This window comes from Misgurnus anguillicaudatus, chromosome 18 (genome assembly GCF_027580225.2).
Source record: "Misgurnus anguillicaudatus chromosome 18, ASM2758022v2, whole genome shotgun sequence".
Taxonomy (NCBI): Eukaryota; Metazoa; Chordata; class Actinopteri; order Cypriniformes; family Cobitidae; genus Misgurnus; species Misgurnus anguillicaudatus.
The window spans coordinates 21,156,076-21,175,884 of NC_073354.2; the positions used below are offsets into that span (position 1 = coordinate 21,156,076).

Below are 19,809 nucleotides of genomic sequence, written 5' to 3' on the forward strand. Positions count from 1 at the left end.
CCATCAATAATCAAGGTATAATAATAACTTGTGTCCTCTGTGTTAAAGGCGGAGTCCATGATGTTTGAAAGCCAATGTTGATATTTGAAATCACCTAAACAAACACGCCCCTACCCCAATTGAATCTGGACCTTCTGTTGATAGACCCGCCCCACACATACGCAAACCGGCATTTAATTTTATTTGATTGGCTATAAGTGTGTTTTGGTAGTCGGCCCGTCTCCTTTTCCAACGCGTTTTTCAAACATCGTGGACTCCGCCTTTAAGGTAATACTTACAATTGCCAGGAATATTTTCAATAAAACACTATTTCTCTAATTTTCAAAAACCACTGTTTTAAAATATTGCAATAATAATATAACGTAAAATAACTTTTAATGAAAACAGGATTGCTGCATTTGAAATGTGTATGGATTTTTCGTTGACAGGTTTACTGTTGCTCAGAATGGGACCCTTAAAGTCAACTAAATCCCAAATCTTATACATTGACAGGCAATCTATAACTTGTGTGGGGCCTTTTTTTAAGTCAACTAAGCTCAATGGCCACCCAAACACACAAAGAAAAATTAACTTAAGAATTAACTTCCATTGGAGGTCTTTATATCATCAGGCTTTATGTTAAAAGGCTATCAACAGTTTGTGTGAAAGCCTTTCAAGGCTAACTAAGCACGGATGGCCACTCGCCCACAAGAAACAGAACTCATTTAAGAGTTCACTGTGGTGAATGCCGTCCATTTGTCCAGCAAAATTCTTTTGTACAGACGAGCCCCCAGAACTGTAAGAAAAATTATTCTGCAGAATAACACTCTTCTACCACTGAGTCGATATGCAACATTATGGTACCGGGAAAACCATGCGATTCGAACTCAAGTGTACATCTCAGTTGATTTTCACTTTATTATCGGACAAACAGGCACTTCTAGAAGGACCATAAAAACTGAGGTAGTTTAAGGAACAGACAACTTGTTTATCAGAGCATAAAGTACACTCAAGTGTAGGCAGCACAAATATGAAGGTTATACTTGAGCAAACAACAAATCAGTGTCTCAATCCTAAAGGGGGTCGCACACCGGCCGCGCAGCTCAGCGCCGCGCAGCGCCGCGTCGCGTCGCGCCTAGGAGAACTCGGAGGTATTGTAAACCGGAAGTGCACATTAAATAGCGCGAGCTTCGTCAGATAACGTCTATTTCAAAATGTAAAATATACGTTAGCAGCCAATGTTACTTGTTAATGATTTGGGACACATATGATGTTATGTTAAACTGTGTGAGTGGCGCTGTGTGGCGCGACAGGGATTTGAACAACTTCCTGAGTCACAGCTGGGCGGCGCGGACAGGCGCCACCTGGCGGCGCCGGTGTGCGTACACTCATAGAAAACAATGTGTTACATTTTTTTAGAACGGCGCGGCGCTGCGCGGCGCTGAGCTGCGCGGCCGGTGTGCGATCCCCTTAAGAGCCATGCATGCAATAATATTTTACAAAGAGTTACCTAAGTTACCTAATGGCCAATGTTATGAAATAATGCAACATACACAGTTAACTTTGTCATGGCATTTTGTAATGTTTACATTACAATAAAAAAACACAAATACATTATACAGTAGACATAGACTATAGACTGTTTACTTTTGATTTAGCTGCAATCATGTAAAAACGTTATAAGCCAGCAAACGTGGTAGGCTACTTTATTATTATTATATGCCTACTCTACACTTGGAATAAACTTATTAATATCCTATTACCATCATCAGTATTTTAGTAGACTATGCAGTAGCTTAATATTTGTATGAAATTGTGAAACATTACCTGGTAATTATTTTCGGAGGTGTACAGAGCATACCTGTCAAGTTTTGGATTTGAAAATAAGGGAAATTTTCCGGCGCCCACCGCGAACAGTCCCACCCATAGACTGTAAAAAAAGATGGACGACGCGACGCCGCCTCCCACCATTGTAATGAATTGAAGCCAAAAATGTCCGACCACGGTCACCGCCATGTTACGTAAAAACGTCAATTTGGAGCCAAGGCATGCGCAGAAGGAATCGTCCGTGAAGCCAGAGGCGGAGCCGTGGTATTAAACTTCCGCCCAAACGCTCGCGCGGCCAATTCAACCACTCCAATCATAACGACACGCCCCGTTTCTATAGCATCAAATTACAAGCCAAAATGAAACTTATCACAAAAATGAACACTTGAACATATATCAGCGTGATAACAACTACTTGAAAGGACCAAAACCATCTTTCGAAAACTTTTATTGGAAGTGTAAATATTTTTTTTATTTAGAGAAAAGTCCCATTCATTTGAATGGAGAGGGCGGGGTTATGACTTGTACTGCAGCCAGCCACCAGGGGGCGATCAAAGAGCCAGAGGCTTCACTTTTCAAGGCTTATGAGGCACACCCGGTCCCACCACCAACCCAAACAAGCTCCAATATTCCTTACATTTTAAGACTGGTGAGGGCCGGATAATATTTTTTAAACTTTAGTGCTGATAATTGTGTTAAAACTGACTAAACAAACTAATTCATTAGCAAGAAAACTAGTGAAACACACAGCTCTGTGAAAACTACATTTCATAATTCACACTCATACTGTAGATACTATACACACAAATTTGCATCTGTACAAAACCCAATGCCCTTAGTTTGAAAAGCCTTATTTTAACTTCTTTTGCATTATACCTTAATGCCAAAATTATTTATAAACCATTCCCTTTTCTTTGTAATGAGAACAGTCATTTAGAAAATGAAAATGCTAGATGGGGCAGTGGCCCAAACCAAAAAGGGCACTAGGTACTATTAGTATGGTTTTAATAGTACTTTTAAAAGTATTATAAATAAATAATGTGTTACTATTACTAGCATCAACGTAGACAATTGATTACAAGTGATTATAATGGGAAAATATAATTTTAGAATTAAAGACGAATAGCTTTGAATCAATGTTTGCAATGTTGAACTGCCTTTACCAGCCTCCCTTTCCGTTCTCTGTCTTTATTTTGTGAAGGCATTGGTGTGTTTTGTATTTTTTGTCTACAAAGTGTGCCAACAACAGCAAATTTAGTGTTTATGTTAACTTAGATCTGACCGGGAACATTTAATTCATTAGACAAGCATTGTAACGATAATAATGTGGATATTTTGTTGCTGTTTGCTTGCTAACTTGTTAGCACTTTTAGAACACCGACAGCAAATCATTAACCGAAGAAATACATAAACAAACTTCCAAATTAGTAATTCTGCGGTTTAACAACTGATATAATGTAATAAATCTACCTGTTAATGCAACAAACTTCAGACAGAAACTGTCGTCTTCGCTCTCCAGGCAGAGAGTGCACAGAGATGCTGTGGAGCGGGTGGGAAAACACGAAGTGGATTAGCGGAATCAGTGGATCTTTAGCGATCTGGGATTGGGAATGTTTTTTTATTACTCCGACCGGGCATTATTATTTTTGTTATAACGCAGGTTAAAACACGGGAGATTTACAAGAAAATACTAATACGGGAGGACGGCGGGAAAGAAGGATAAAATACGGGACTTTCCCGGCCAAAACGGGATACTTGACAGGTATGAGTGGGGGTGGGAAATTACGACAGTTGCAATTATCTGCTCCACTCGTTCACTTCTCCACAGGAAACAATTCAGCACAAACCAAATTAAAACGACTGAACAAATCAAACGAACGCAAGCAAGCACGGGGGCCCCCTACAATTGAATTCCCGTCTGCTGGTCATGATAATAGCCTACGTGTATGAGAAAAAAAAGGGGGGGGCGGCGTCGGGTCGGGTTCGGACAGATAATTTGCATGTTACATCTGGTCTGGCCTTTAAAAGCCACGGGCCGGGTGGTAATTTTCAGGGAACTCTAATCCACTGATCTCAGACCAGACCGCGAAGCGACCCTCTGCTGCTCGATTGCTTATACACTAAAATTAAAATTTTCCCACAATTTTAAAAACCTTACACTCAAGGAGCAAAACACAAGGCTAGATTTGCACAACTGTAAGCACATCCTCCACCATTCTCTCAGTTTCTAAACCCTATTGAATAGTTTTTCTGTGCATGGCGGTGGAAGGTTTATGACCTCCAGCCCCGGTACCCCTCACTCAGGCCATGGAGGACACCTGTGACCAAGTTGACGCCATAAGTGTGCAAGGATGGATTCGACATTCAAGATGGTTCTTGCCGGGTTGTCTTGCTAATGAGGATATATTGCTTGTGATGTTAATGAAATTCTCTAGTCAGATCTAGCTAGGCGAGTAGATAATGTATAGTAAGTTTACTGTAGTATTATTGTCAGTTTTTTTCAGATTATGTTTTATGTTTGTTGTTGTTATTTATGTAACTGTAATATGTACTGGGTACAGTATGCTTGTCTGTTGTTTGCTGAGCTAACAGTGTTATGGACACTATTATACAACAGTTCTTTCTGGTTCTCGAATCTGATTGGCTAAGACCTATGCGATATTGTGCTAATATCTGCACTGTAACCGCTTCACCTTTCGTATCATTCCGCCACCTAGTGAATGGAGGTCCTAAGCAGGCTCATCTCTGAATGGAAAAACACAGACGCGCTGTTTAAATCACTCTCCGTGTGTTTGTCTCATTAGTTTACTAGCTCATAAATCAGTCTGTGAATCCCCAATCAGAAGTTATTCCGTCAAAGATCAGCGCTCTTGGATGTTACGTTACAGTTAATGGGAGTAATGTCTTGTCACATCGTGTGGACGATTAACACTTGGAAAGAGGAATATAAACACTCGTTTTTTTCTGGAGCTATATTTCTTATCAGAACGCGAAAACACCGTGAAACTGCAGGTAAGCACCGCAGCTTTTAAATGTGGACATTGATCATTTACTTTATCGTGACCTGACTATTAAAACATGTTATGAGATATCGCCACTGGTATATTTATAAGCAGCATGCAAAAACATATCTATGACACTTATAAAAAAACGTTTTATAGTACTGACAAGAACAAAGTTTAATAATAATAATCGAGTGCTCGTATCGCGTTAAGAATAAATGAGAAAGCAATAGTAACGTTATACAAGTAGTTTTATTAACTTTTACCTCGCGCCAAAACAATAACAACACAAAAGACACTAAATATGAATTAAAAAACAAGCAATAGTTTGATCATGACACCAAATACTGCTGATTTGATCTCATTTTGACGATCATAAACAAACAAGGCCAACATGAGAGCCAGGGTATCTCTGTCAGAAATGTAGCCCAGAGAGGGCGGTGGTCAGCGGGGCGAGTGAACACTGATGTCCGCTCATGCTTTGGTTCTCATTCGTACCGAATCTCACTAAGCAAACGTTCAAACAGGCGCTATCTTTACTAATCGACTGCAGATTTAAATATAATACATATACATTCTCGACTGAACTAATCTTAAAACTACACTTTGTGACCAAGAAACGGTAATATAAAGTAACGGCTTTTCTGTCCATTGAGTTGTTATGAGCTTCAAAGCAGCCGAAAGTTTTACCTGTCATTCTGGCCGCCCTCAAATCCGTGGCGGAAGAAGTAGTTTTCAAACAAAGAGGCTTTTAAAATAACTTGTTTTCTAGTTTTCGTTTTTCAAACGTGTGCCGTCGAACTGTTGTATAAAAGCAATATCGCTCTCGGAGTCGTGTGATATAGCTCTATATCATCACGGCTGTGATTGCCTCCGGCACTCGGCCTGCGGCCTCGTGCCTCTGGCCTAATCACAGCCGTGATGATATAGAGCTATATCACACTCCTACTCGAGCGATATTGCTTAACTGTAGCATGACACCTGGACAGGTTTTGTTGTGATTTTCCATGTTGACTGATTTGGTATATGGAGATATTTTCCTCAGTCTGCAGCATTGGTCTTGTGTAGTGTTTGGTGAACTATTATAGTTGCACTTTCTCTTTGTACTTCATTTACAGCACTCTAATTACTGAGAATTAGACTTAAAAGTGTTTTAGGTTAGCAACAGCAGTGTGTAACTGGTTCAAAAAGATTGAAGTCTTATGAAATGTGTGTGTTTTCGTTTGTAAAAACTACTTAAATGTCCTAACTTAGACCTAGGCCTGTCTTAATCTAAACTCTGTCTGGAAAACTGCCCCTAAATTTCCTAACATGCCCTTAATTGTTTTTGGTAGAAACAACATCCACAGAGAAAAGTGGTAATTTGCTTTTACTCTGTAATCATCATTTTAAACCTTATTAAACCTACAGTAAATATTTTAAGCACTAGACTGTTTTAATGGTAAAATAACATAATGAGTTAATAACATTTTAGTAAATATATGTGTGTAATAATAATGACAGAAATACAAGGACAAAAATAACAATAACTGTGTTAATTGGCATGCTTAATTATTTTAAATCTTATTAAACCGGAATATTTTAAGCACTGGACTGTTTCAATGGTAAAATTGTGTTTGGATATATAATAGTACCTGGACACTTTATTAAATATTTGTGAGCAATGACAGAAATACAAGAACAAAAACAATATTTGTATATTTGCTAACATGACCTTATTTCTGTTTCTTGTAGAAACAACAACCGCAGCGAAAATGGGTAATTTGCTTTCACATTTCTTTCACATTTGTCATTATTGGAACCTTATTAAACCTGAATAAGCCTGGACTGTTTTAATGGTAAAATTATATTTGGGTACATAATAAGTAACTAGACAAGTTAATAACATTTTATTAAATATATGTGTGAAATGACAGAAATACAAGAACAAAAACAATATACGTATATTTGCTAACATGACCTTAATTCTTTTTTCTTGTAGAAACAACAACCGCAGCGAAAATGGGTAATTTGCTTTCACATTGTAAACATTCATTATTAGAATCTTATTAAACCTGAATAAGCACTGGACTGTTTTAATGGTAAACTATATTTGGGTACAAAAACAGTTTATTAAATATGTGTGTAATGACAGAAATACGAGGAAAAAACATGACACAGGGGTAAGTGATTTATGATAAAATTTTAATTTTGGGTTGAACTACCCCTAAAATTAAAATTTTATCATAAATCACTTACCCCTGTATCATTCTAAACCACTAAGTCCTTCAATATTTTTATGGCTTGTTACTATCCATTGACAGTATTATTTTCACAATTAAGCCTAGAAAAAAATTCAAAGACATGCCAAAAAGGTCCATGTTCCATCAGCAGTTCAATAATAATATTATAAAGCCGCATTCTGAAGTGAAAATAAAACTGCAGTCTATTGGACAGTAACAAGTCTCCCGGTTTTCATCAAAAATATGTATTCTGAAGAAGCTATTGGTGGTTTAGAAAGACATAGGGGTAAGTGTTCATACTTTAGAAATTTTAAAATGGCGTTTTGATTTAGCTTATGGCTACAATTAATAACTAAATTTTTAATAGGCCTAAAATGAGTGACATTCTAATATTGTAATCTGTCATTTTCTTGATAGTGACCCGATCAGTGCTGATAATCATTGCATTATCGGTAACCACTCTCACTGTTTGGCTTATATATCGAAGAAGAGCACATAGTAAGTACTTGGTACGAGAGCTGTGATGAGACACAAGATTGGGTTCACAAACAAGATTTTTAAACTTTTTACTCCAAGTAAACACATGTTTTTTTCAAACATTATAAAGCCAGCATTATTATTTTTTTTTATTTATACGTTTTTAATAGGGACAGATACAAAGAAGTAAACAGTCATCCAATGTATGCATCATGAAATATATGAAAGAATATATATTTTCTTCCTGAATTAGCCACATTTTTTTTAAAGTAAGTAATTGGAAGTAAGTTGAACTGGCAAAAAATTCCATAATTTCGCCCCTTTTATTGAAAAGTCTAGAGAATATTAGTTTGCAAAGAGGTGAGGGAGCAGTGTTATTTAGGATTTAAAAACAAATTTAATGAGATGCAGGGAGATAAAATTAGCAAAACTTAATATCTTATATATGTTTAAGTTTTGGCAATGATGGTACCTTATTCTCTTCTTGTCCAGGATTTTCAAAGCTCGGTTATAAAGACACTCTATAGACTAAACTGATGACTGGTGAGCTTGGGATCATGTAGTCAAGCCATATGTGTGAAAAAAAATCATAGAGTTTATAAAAATAAAAGCACAGTCAAGAGTTCTTATCATCCATGATTTTACTGATTTTTTATATGACTTTTAAAGCTCCCGTTCTGTCTGACTTTCAAGCTTTGATTGTGTTTATAGTGGGCAATATAACATGTGTTCATGTTTCACGTGTAAAAAAACGTGGTATTTTTCACACACTTTACTGATCTGTATAGCGCTGTTTTCACTGTCCTCAAAACAGGCTGATGTCTCCCTTGTTATGTGAAGTCCCTCCTTCAGAAATACGTATCGAGTTCTGATTGTGTAGTTTGTTTAGTGTGTTGTGATTCAATAGCAGCTTAGCTTAGCAGAGCCGTTTGAGCCAAAGCTGGTGACTGACGTATTCCTGTGGGCGGAGTTTAGTCAACAAACTGTTTTACTGACGTCATTAAAGCAGGAAATAGAGGGCTGTAGTCCAAACCAGCCGTTCGTTGTAGGCTTTTAAAGAGGAATTCTTTTGAAGAAAATATATCGCCTGGCAGTGAACTTTGAGCTTTATCATTTTACAGGTATTGTTTATGCTATTATAGCAACATTACACACTAACTAGGGTTAAAAAAATGGTATCAGGAAGAACGTGACCTTTAAAATTCAATTGATAGTCCATAATAATTACCAGATACTTCACTTAGATAATTGCTCAATAAGCTCCACATTAATTTATACATTCAATAGTTGTGTTAAAGGTAGTTTAGCAGGTAGAAAAGCAGACAGAGGTTTTTTTGACATTTAAAACTAAACAAGATGAGTCCAGCCAAGATGATATTTTTCTAGGTTGGCATTTAGTTTATCAGCCACATAATTAAAAGAATTACCAGATGCATACACCACTGTGTCATCTGCATACAGCTGTAGACCTAAATCTGGACATACATCTGGCAAATCATTAATGTAGAGACAAAAAAGTATAGGTCCCAAAACCTTGCCCTGAGGGATCCCTGTTTCAATTTTGAGAAAGGAGGATCTCACATTATTAATTATAACACATTGTTCTCAACCTTTTAAATGTGATTCAAACCAAAATAATGACTTTTTAGATAAATTAAACTTAATTTAGAAATTAAGGTTTTATGATTGTGCAATAACACAGTAGTGGAGTGAGGACGCAAACGCAGAGTTCAAAAATAAATAACATTTAATAATAAAATTGAAAACAAAAACACGAGGAGTAACACGACGAACAGGTAAGCAAACACAGGAACATCCAATACATGACACGGCACGGGGAGCAGACAGGGTAGTAATGACAATCATCCGGCGACTCGTGTGACACAGACAGCAGTATAAATACACAGAGACTAAACAAGGAACAGGTGTAATGCTGAATCAGTCCGTGAATTGTCCAGGTAACACGGACTAGCCGTGACAGATTGACTGTATCAAATGCCTTTTTAAAATCTAGAAACACTGCACCTACTACATTTCCCTTGTCAAGTGATTGTTTGATATTTTCAGTTAATAAACAAATAGCAGATTCTGTAGAATGGTTTTGGCTGAATCCAAATTGCATAGGACTCAAAAAAATGATTTACTTCAAGACAGTGCATACGTTGTTCTGAGACAATCTTCCCCAGGACATTAAAAAAAAAAAAACGGAAAGAAGACTAATAGGTATATAATTCCAAGATATTTTATTATCTCCAGATTTAAAAAGAGGTGTTACCAATTATTATTATTGGCCAGATTTAAAGAAAATATTAATAAGATTGGTAAGAGGCTGGACCAAAATACTACTATATTTTTTGAGAAAAGCTGTCTAAATTATAAATATCTTTTGAGAAAGTGATGTTTAAGTCCTGTATAACTTTCAGAACAACTGTCTGATTAACCTCTCTGAGCTGAAAAGAATTAACTTGATCTTCAAGCAGGTCTATTGTTGTAAGGCCTATATCGTTCCTGCTTGGAAAGCTTGATGCAAGCCCATTAACAGATTGTATAAAAAAATTTTACATTAATCTGCAACTTGTGCACTATCAGTAATGATGTTTTCACCAATTCTAAGTTCATATTTGTTTTGTGTGACAGTACCCTTTAAATTTAATAAGCTGTGCTTCCAAATTACTTTTCCATTCTCTTTGGCCTCTGATATAGTTTGGATGTAATCATTTGATTTCTCCATTCTGAGTTCTCTAACGACTTGGTTATGCAGACTTTTAAATAATTTCAAATCAATGTCCCTTCGAGTATTGATAAAAAGTTGCAGGGCATGATCCCGCTTTTTCATTAATTTTCTAATATTATCATTCATCCATGGTAGCTGAAATTTTCTCTAGGATTTTTTTTTGCTTTTTATGAAGTTCTAAACATAGGTTCGGTAGGAGCCTATACATTCAGTCCACTCAATCATCCTGAGAGCCTATTTAAGCGTGTCAGTCCTCACGCCTACCAATGATGATTCATCCGGCATCCCTCCTCCTCCCCAAATCTCACCCTTTATTTTGCTCATTCCTCTCTCTGTACAGTCTTACCATGGGGGGGGGGGGGGTAACTTGGGGCTCGAGCCAAGCCTCGGGTTCGAGCTCCCTCTGAGGACAGCAAGCCAAGATTTATTTTACCTTCATTCAATAGACTGAATGTGCAGGCGAACTTGTGAAAAATAATTTATCCACAATACCCCCGATAGTGCACATAAGTTTATCACAACAGTCGTCCATTTGGTCAGATTGTTGGAGCTCATCTCAATTAACACTTTCTAGCTCGGACTCGAATTCAATCAGTTTATTATGAGGGATTTTGAATATAAAAGAATTGCGATTACGGTTTATAAACTTATTCAGTCTTTTCTTTGTCAATTTTCTTTGCAAATAAAATTAGAGAAAGAGGTATGATACCTCATAAAATTTGTTTACTTTGATGCGGTTGGAATGACGTATTGTCACGCATACAGTGTGACTTGGACCAAGGATTAAAAATGAACGATAGATGGTGAATTGCCCATATCCGAAGCAAAACAGCTGAAGTTTGTTAGGGACATAGTTTACAGTTTGAACATTTCTCACAAGCTCTGGATATTAATGATCCAACAGCAAGTAGAAACTCAGATGGTTTAGTTTGTTTATGTGCTGTCTTTGATGTCAGCGTTCAAGACATGCACATATGCTTTGTTTTTTTGCCAAACCATTACCTTAATGTTATTAGCTTGATAAAAAATAAGTTAATTCAATAAAAAGTTCAGTGAACACAGTAAACACGGAGCCCCACAAACCATGTACACGTGCCAGCGTCATGATCATGTTATAACAAATGTCTGCAGGGGGGATGTCACCGTATTCGTTATTTTTACTTTTTAGATTAAGAAAACATTTACATTTGACCAAACAACGTTTGAATACACTTAAACCTTTAATATTTGTCCAGTTCTTTAGAAAAAAATATTTTACAGACACTATAATTCTTGAACAAGAACATACATACATTAAGTGTCAGTTTCTTGGACAGGGATTAGACTAGTCCTAGACTAAAATAAATGTAAGAGCTGTCCAAACTGAAAACAATTTGTACTGACACATCTTAAAATGCATCAGTGCCCTTGGTTTTGCCCGAAAAAACTTTTAATTGTGTGCATTTTTAGGAAGGCATGTTTGTTCAAACTATTTATATTTCCTAATTAAACTAAGGTCTAGTCCTGGCTTAAGATAATCCCTGTCCGGAAACCACCCCTAAATCATGTAAACTCTGAGTGAGGGGTTTAAACAGATATTTACATCACATGTGAAGAATCAACAGAAAAACACAACACGTCTCAGACTCACACACAGTAAAAGACAAAATATAATGTACGCAATGTTAAAGGTTTTGCAACAAACTCAACTTTATGCTAATATCAGGAGACATTATTTCACCACCACAGGAAATCTTGTGACATTTTAAAGTCGCACGAGATCTCGTCACACCACTTCATGGCACACTCAAGTCTTATCTTATCTGTGCTATTCATTACATACTGTTTCATTCTGATGTGTGTACTATTTTGTTTTAGAGAAAGCATCACTTGAAAACCAAAACAACATTTCAACAGAATACACAATGTGAGTAAATGATTATGATTAAAAATGCTTATGAGTGCAAGTGTTCTTGTTTAAAAAAAAATGTTCATTTTTCATTAAATTTTGTTATTATTTCTTGACAGGGTGTAGAAGTTCTGACATACACATACACTGTAAAATGTCAAGGTCTAAACAACTAGTCAATAAAAATCTCTCCTACAAAGGCAAAAAGTCGTAACTTCATTATTTTTAGTCAAAAAGGAGTTATTCAACACCTCCTATATAATGTGGATAAGTATTATGAGTCAATTTTGTTGTTCTGACGAGAAAATAACTATCAAGAAGAAAATATCTGACTTAAAGTAACTAAAAAGTTTAAATTAAAAAGTCATTTTCTCACTCAGGTCTTTTGCCTTTGTAGGGCATTGCTGAAGACAGTTATCTGTTATATAATATTTGATTTTTCTTTAGATTTTATTGTATTTAGAGACATGTATTTAGAGTGTGCCTGTGAACTGCAAGTCAAATCACCATCTAAATTTGTCACAGTGGTTGTTCATATACTGTATGGTGCAAAGGTTGTTGGAAAAAAAACATACTGCAATAAAAAATGGTAAACAATGAATGTTGCACTTTGCTTAAATCTACTAATACAATGATAAGTAAGGGATAATGACTTGTATCACACTGAAGGGGCTTATTTCCCGATAACTACCGGCTGCCTCTACATTATCCCGCTTATTACACGGCTACTTGCCATAATTACCGTGGCCATTTTCACCAAACACAGAGTAGATTGTATAAATACTAAATGCTACTATTACAGTTTTTTTCAATTGCTAACAAGTGCTTACCCATATTTCAGATACTTTTTGTAAACTCTTAACACAGACTCACACCTACAAAACACAATTGGCCAAATAAATTATTTTCTTCTCAAAAACACATTTTGTTAAATAAATACTAACTCTTCATTTCAAAATAGAACAGATCTTACTCTGCACGCACTAACTTTACCAAAACACTGGAAATCTGACTCAAAATGAAATTATCCTGTCAAAGAATTACACTTGTTTTCACTTCCCAAGATACATGCAGTCAATAAGAATACACCAGGTTTCAAAATGCTGGCTATGGTGACATTACAAAAACTGTATAGACTTTTATGGTTCCGATTTACAGGTATTTGAATGCAAAACATGCAATCCACCGTTTTGACACTAAATTTATTGGTTGGGAACTGTGTGTCCACATACTTATACTTACTTATACTTATTACTTTATTTGTCCCTGTTAAGGGAAATTTGTCTTGGGCAGTACAGGTAAAGGTAAAGTAGGGCTGCACAACAGAAAAACACCTTCATCAACATCGATTTCACAATTATACAGTAATGTCCTTTGAATTTGAATTAAACAGCCTTGTTGCCAGAGGTACAAAAGAATTCCTATAGCGGTTGTATCTGAACCTTGCAGTGCGGAACCGTCGACCAGATGGTAATAATTCAAATTCAGGATAAAGAACATGAGATGGGTCCAGAGTCATTTTCCTTGCCTGTTTAAAAGCAGTTTTATCGAATATGGTTTGAAGATTGGGGTAAACCCCCAAACCAACCACCTTCATTGCCATACGCACCAGCCGAATCAACTGTGCTCTCAAGGTAACTGTCAGATTACCAAACCAGGCGGTTATGCCATACAATAAGATGGATTCAATGCAGGCATGATAAAACAACAACAGAATCCTTTGAGTGACACCAAAGAGTCTGAGTCTCCGTAGAAAGTACATTTTTTGTTGCACCCTTCGACACAGATTATCCACATGCACATCCCATGAAAGTTTATCATCGATAAGCAAGCCTAAGTATTTGTATGAAGCAACATGTCTAATAGGCTCATTGTTAATCATAATAGGTGAGTGATTGCCAACTGATCTGAAATCAAAAATCATTTCTTGTGTTTTTCCCACATTAATTACAAGACTGTGTTCTGTACCCCATACAACAAACTTCGCTATCTCAGTAGTATAATGGTAAATGTCCTCATTTTCATACAGAAGACCAAGAATGACAGTATCATCTGAAAATTTGACAACAATATTCCTAGGATGGTGACTCCTGTAATCATTAGTATACAATGTAAATAAGAGTGGTGAACATACACATCCCTGGGGTAAACCAATACTGATGGACCTACACTCAGAGAGAGTCTGCTTGATTTTAACTTGCTGAGTCCTACCAGTAAGAAATGCATGAAACCATTTAATACTATATGGGTTTACAGCCATACTACTTAGTTTGGAAAGCATGAGGTGTGGCTGCACAGTATTAAAAGCAGAACTTAGATCAAGAAAGAACAACCTGGCATACGCCTTAGGATCCTCCAGATGTTTTAAAACATGATGCACCACAGTAAGGATAGCATCGTCAGTGCCTCTATTTGTTTGATAGGCGAACTGATAAGGATCAAGAAGGTCCTTAACCTCTTCCTTAAGCTTCCACACCATCATCCTCTCCAAACATTTCATCACAACACAGGTTAAAGCAACCGGGCGATAGTCATTGTGCTCTTGAGGACTGGGTTTTTTTGTAACTGGAATAATAATTGACTTCTTCCAAATATCTGGGATGATATGTAAATCAATAGACCTCTGAAAAGTGTCCACCCATGCAGGTGCTAGTTCCTCTGCAAAGGTTTTCAAGATAAATGCAGAAAGACCATCTGGCCCCGTTGCCTTCTTATTGTCAAGACCTTTTTTAAAACCTTGACCACATCCATCAAACTCATTTGAGGTTAAGATACAGAATCCTCAATCCTAATATCCACCAGTACATCACTACATTCATAAGAATCAACATTGAACCTACAGAAAAAATCATTTAATTCATTTGCCAGTATCTCATCATTTTCACCCTGCCTGCTTATCCTATTAGGTATTATATTAGTCATACACCTTAACTTAGACCACATCTTCCTTGGATTATTACTCAGATCACTTTTAATTGAATCTCTAAGGGGCGGTTTCCTGGACAGGGATTAGACTAGTCCTAGACTAAAACATTTGGTAACACTTTATTTTACGACCCGCAAAGTACCGCGTAATTAAACCGAATTTACAGCGTACCTATTTGTAACAACAGAGGACCTCTACAGTACGTACTTGTAGTTATAAGGGAACAATATTTTAAGTTTGGGGTAATAAGGGGGTAAGAATATATGGAAAATTATTCTCTAAGTATTTCATAACTACAGGGTACCTATTGTAATATTACGTGGTATGTATGACTTACGTCTATGGGTAATATGTTCTATGTGTAATATGTTACTTACCTGATGAAGTGTTTTGTATAGCCTACAGTTGATGTCTACAAGCCACGTCGGCAAATAAAATATAACACACAATAAAAATAATAGAAACTTGTACCTCTTTGATCTGTATATGTATACAGGAGTTACCAGGTAACTCTTATATTTGCGGGCTGTAAATTAAAGTGGGGCTTATTCCCCGCTTGTTCTGTGTATGTACCAGGTAACTCTCATATTTACGGGCTGTAAACTAAAGTGGTGCTTTGTTCACCTCTCTTTATAAATGTTATAGGGTAAATACCATAAACATACAGAATATTGTTATTTTTATTTTAAAACAACTTATTTCAAAACATCTTTAAAACACTATAATTAAGCCTTCAGTAAATGTTTCTTCACTGTGCCTTGACAGAAACAGAGTTTTCTGAGCCAGTTAATAACTTTAGGCTAACTTATGTGCTAGCTAACCTGCTGCTACAGTTAGCTGGCAACTTTCTTGAAAAAACATTGTTTGAAATGCGTGAGTAATGTATTACCAAAACCAGTCACCTTATCCAGCATGCGAATCCTGCTCACATCACTCGCAGCCTACTCCACAGTGTAGAAAGTTTTTAAAACCTCTTAAAGAAATTTCACCTCAGGATCGCGTTCCAGCAAACCTCCTGCAGACGGCCGCGCGTTCTACACATGCGCAGTAGCCTACGCATTTAGTCGTCTTTTGCTTTAGCGGGAGCTGATATCTTCTGTTGTTTCATTCTGGTTTGCCATTGCATAAATTATATTTGGCTAAAATACTTGTGTTTACAGATGTTGCAAAGTTGTATTCTACCAATGATAACACCTATTAAAAATAAACAAATAGCGTGCTGCTTTGTGGTCATCATTTGAAATAAAAGTAAATAAATTGCAAAGCACCACTTCAAATATGTCCGCAAATATAGGAGTTTCCTGGTAAATAGGTAATAAGTTGCTATTTTTATTGTACTTACCTTAAAAAAAAAAGATAACCACATTAAATCAGCTTGACTTTTGTTATTAAAAGCAAGTAATATAGGCTACTAAAATAAAAGTGATGTGCTGTTATATTTATTTGCCGATGTGGCTCATAGACATTGACTGTATACAACATTCAGTAGTCAATATGAAAAATTCACAATAAAATAAAATAAAAAATAAAACATAATTTCCCCATAGACTTGACTAAGTCATACATACCAGGTAATATTACAATAGGTACCCTGTTGTTATAAAATACTTAGAGTATAAATAATTTACAATTCTTCATATTCTTACCCCCTTATTACCCCAAACTTAAAATATTATTCCCTTATACCTACAAGTACGTACTGTAGAGGTACCCTGTTGTTACAAATAGGTACGCTGTAAATTCGGTTTAATTACGCAGTACTTTGCGGGTCGTAAAATAAAGTGTTACCAAACATTTTTAAGAGCTGTCCAAACTACAAACAACTTGCACTTACATATCTTAAAATACATCAGTGCCCTTTGTTTTGCCTCAAAATGTACACAGGTAATGTTTTTAGTAAGGCATGTTTGTTAAAACTAGTTATATTTCATAATTAAACTAAGGCTAGTCCTGGATTAAGCTAATCCCTGTCCGGGAAACTGCCCCTATAAGTCCTACGAGTTTCTCTTATTTTATGATTAAGCTTTTTCTGTGCCAATCTTAAAAGCTGAGGGTCACATTGTTTAAAAGCAAAATGTTTCAGATTTATACACTCTTTGACCTCCTTGGTGATGTAAGGCTTGTTATTTAAAAAATGTCTAACTTGTTTGACACGTACAGTAATGTTCACATTCAAAAGCATTCCAGTAAAAAGCAAATAATTTTCCCTTTACTATTTACTACAGGAGGTACAGTAGAAACACGGTATGATAGAACAGAAAAATATTTACAGTATTGCTTACAGTGAACAAAATATCCATGAAACACACAAGAGCATTCTGAACAAAAACAACAGCAAAAGCCCAGATAAATGTGGGGAACTAAAAAAAGCACAAAATTACTGCATCTGATCTCTGCGATCTTCAGGGTCAGGCCACATGTTGATGGGATAAAAACGCTTGGTATGTCGGATCCATCCTTGGCCATCATGAACTGTGATGTCCCTGCAGCCAGCAAATCCCATGGTTTCAAGGAGGGACATCTGGTCATGTGGCTGATGGTCATAAACCTTCCACCTCCATGTTGTTATTGCTTGCGATTGATGGAAAGCAACATTGTCCCAGGTAATTACAAAGGTCCCCATGTTTTCACCCTTCTTATCCTGCTCTGGAACCAGGCGCTGGTGGAGAACATTGAGAAAGGCAAGGAGGCGCTCGGTATTATAGGGTCCAATCTGACATCTGTGAAGGAGTAATCCTGAATTTGCAATTGCTGCACACATTGCCCCTCTCTGTCCTTTCACATCAACTGTGGCCCTTTATCCAATTTCGTCCACAAATAACTAATGGTCCTCAACAATTCTACTTTTAATTTCATGCAGTTTTATTGCATGATTTGCAACAACCGTCACTCATTTTCTCAAAACTTTAAACACAGATCCAAATTGTCAAACTAAATTCAAAGAAACCCTGCCTCTTCTAGCAAAATCGAACAATTCCTTCAAAACCATTTCAGCTGTACTCAAAATCAAACTAAGCTTTAAATCATACACACATAAGTCTATAATATAAAACACTACAGAGCATCCATTAGACACTACCTTAAAACATGGAAAACACACATCCTGACATCTGCTTACAGAAAAATACATAAACAACACACTTGACAATTACTGTTAAAAATCTTTATTACTAATCACAAGTTTAGTTTAGTGAATATAGTGAATACTTTATTTTTACTGCAAGTCATAGTAAGTTTTCATTATTACTGTAAGCAGTACTTAAATTTTGCCAATGTTGGTGTCCTGCTCTTCATCATACTCTTCATCTGCCTCTCAGACCGTTTACAATCCACACAATTGGTAAAAATACCATTAGCAAAAGTGTGTACAATTTTAAGGTGTTGTCTTTGCTTGATGGCAACTGTATTGTAGTTGTGTTCAACTTTTGCCTGCCAGCTGTGTTTAGCATTTATCAAACAAGTACATTGCAGTGTAAAATGTGTGTTTTAGTGACAAGTTTGTGTTTAGAGTTAAAGATTGGGGTTTAATGTTTTAGCAATTCAGAAAAACTGCAAGAAAATGTAACCATTTGTGGGAATGTGTTCACTGCATATTGTGTGAAAACGACACGAAATGTGTGAATATGCCCACAAAAGACCGATGCTGTGCTAATTGTGTTTAGAGTTTTGAAAATGTGACAACTGGTTTGACAAATGCTTGTTAGCGACTGAAAAAAAATGTAACTTGTTAATGTATACTACATTATTCTGTGGTATAAATATAGTGAAGCAATAAACTGTTGTAAGTACTATTATATGCTTTAATATTTACTATGGTATATACTTCAAACACACTATAGTAGTTATGAATTTTACTAGAGATTACTTTGTTAAATACTTAAAAAATAGTTAAAAATTGTCTCCCACATCTGACTCTATTATTTCCCATCTTGCATATCCAAATAATAAGCTGATGAGTGGATTCAGATATGTTTGAACAGGAAGAGTTGGAAAATGTGTAGTGTGGGTGTGACTTCAGGAACAGGATTAGGAAACACTGCCCTAATGAAGATTTCGCTCTCCAGAGTCACATCTATGAAGGATGAAGTGTATGAGACAAAACAACTGTATCTTGTAGTGCACTTCTGCATTGTTTTGTCAAACAGGAGCAACATGTCTATGAGTTGTACTCTTTAATGTGGTCAATTTTCAGGACTTTGATTTTACTCAACCCATTATTATAGTGGCCATGATTGTTTTCACGCTGTCTAATTGCACAATGAGAAGGTAAGGAAGGAGTGAGGAAGCTTCCTGAGGGATTATGAGTGAGGAGACATGGGTATCTTTCCTATGTTTCCTAAAGGGGTAGAGCTGAGACATAAGGGAAGGAAGTGAGGATGCGCAAAAGAGAAATGAGGAAAAGAACTCACGTGTTTGGTATGCATGTCATCTGCTGAGTTCCTTTGTTCACACACTTCAATCTCGTCTGCTAGCATTGTTTTTAGTTCCTCTGCCTAAAATGACTTTCAACAACTTTTCACATACCACACTTTCCCACTGAACTTTTTAATAGAACCGATTGTCAGTCTGTGTCATTTTTCTAATGCATTAATTGAGAAAATAAAGTGTCAGATAATCAAGACAATCAAAAATATTTTCTAATTACAAAATGTATCATAATTTAATGTGACATTCAGTTGCTAACAAGCATTGTTAAATACTGAAACCACATTTTTAAAACTCTTCACACTACCAGCATAAATGTTGGCCAAAGA

The 19,809-nt window shown here is 36.3% G+C and overlaps 3 long non-coding RNA genes across 3 annotated transcripts in view; all 3 read left to right on the forward strand.

The window, feature by feature from the left end:
• LOC141350334 (uncharacterized) overlaps positions 1 to 19,809 on the forward strand; it is a 34,977-nt gene that overhangs the window by 1,724 nt on the left and 13,444 nt on the right. The gene's annotated exons all lie outside the window — the stretch shown is intronic.
• Positions 6,462 to 7,529, forward strand: LOC141350332 (uncharacterized). Its single transcript, XR_012358432.1, has 3 exons — positions 6,462 to 6,566; positions 6,790 to 6,813; positions 7,448 to 7,529. It is a non-coding gene; the product is annotated as an uncharacterized lncRNA (long non-coding RNA).
• On the forward strand, positions 10,655 to 12,726 carry LOC141350333 (uncharacterized). Its single transcript, XR_012358433.1, has 2 exons — positions 10,655 to 12,147; positions 12,249 to 12,726. It is a non-coding gene; the product is annotated as an uncharacterized lncRNA (long non-coding RNA).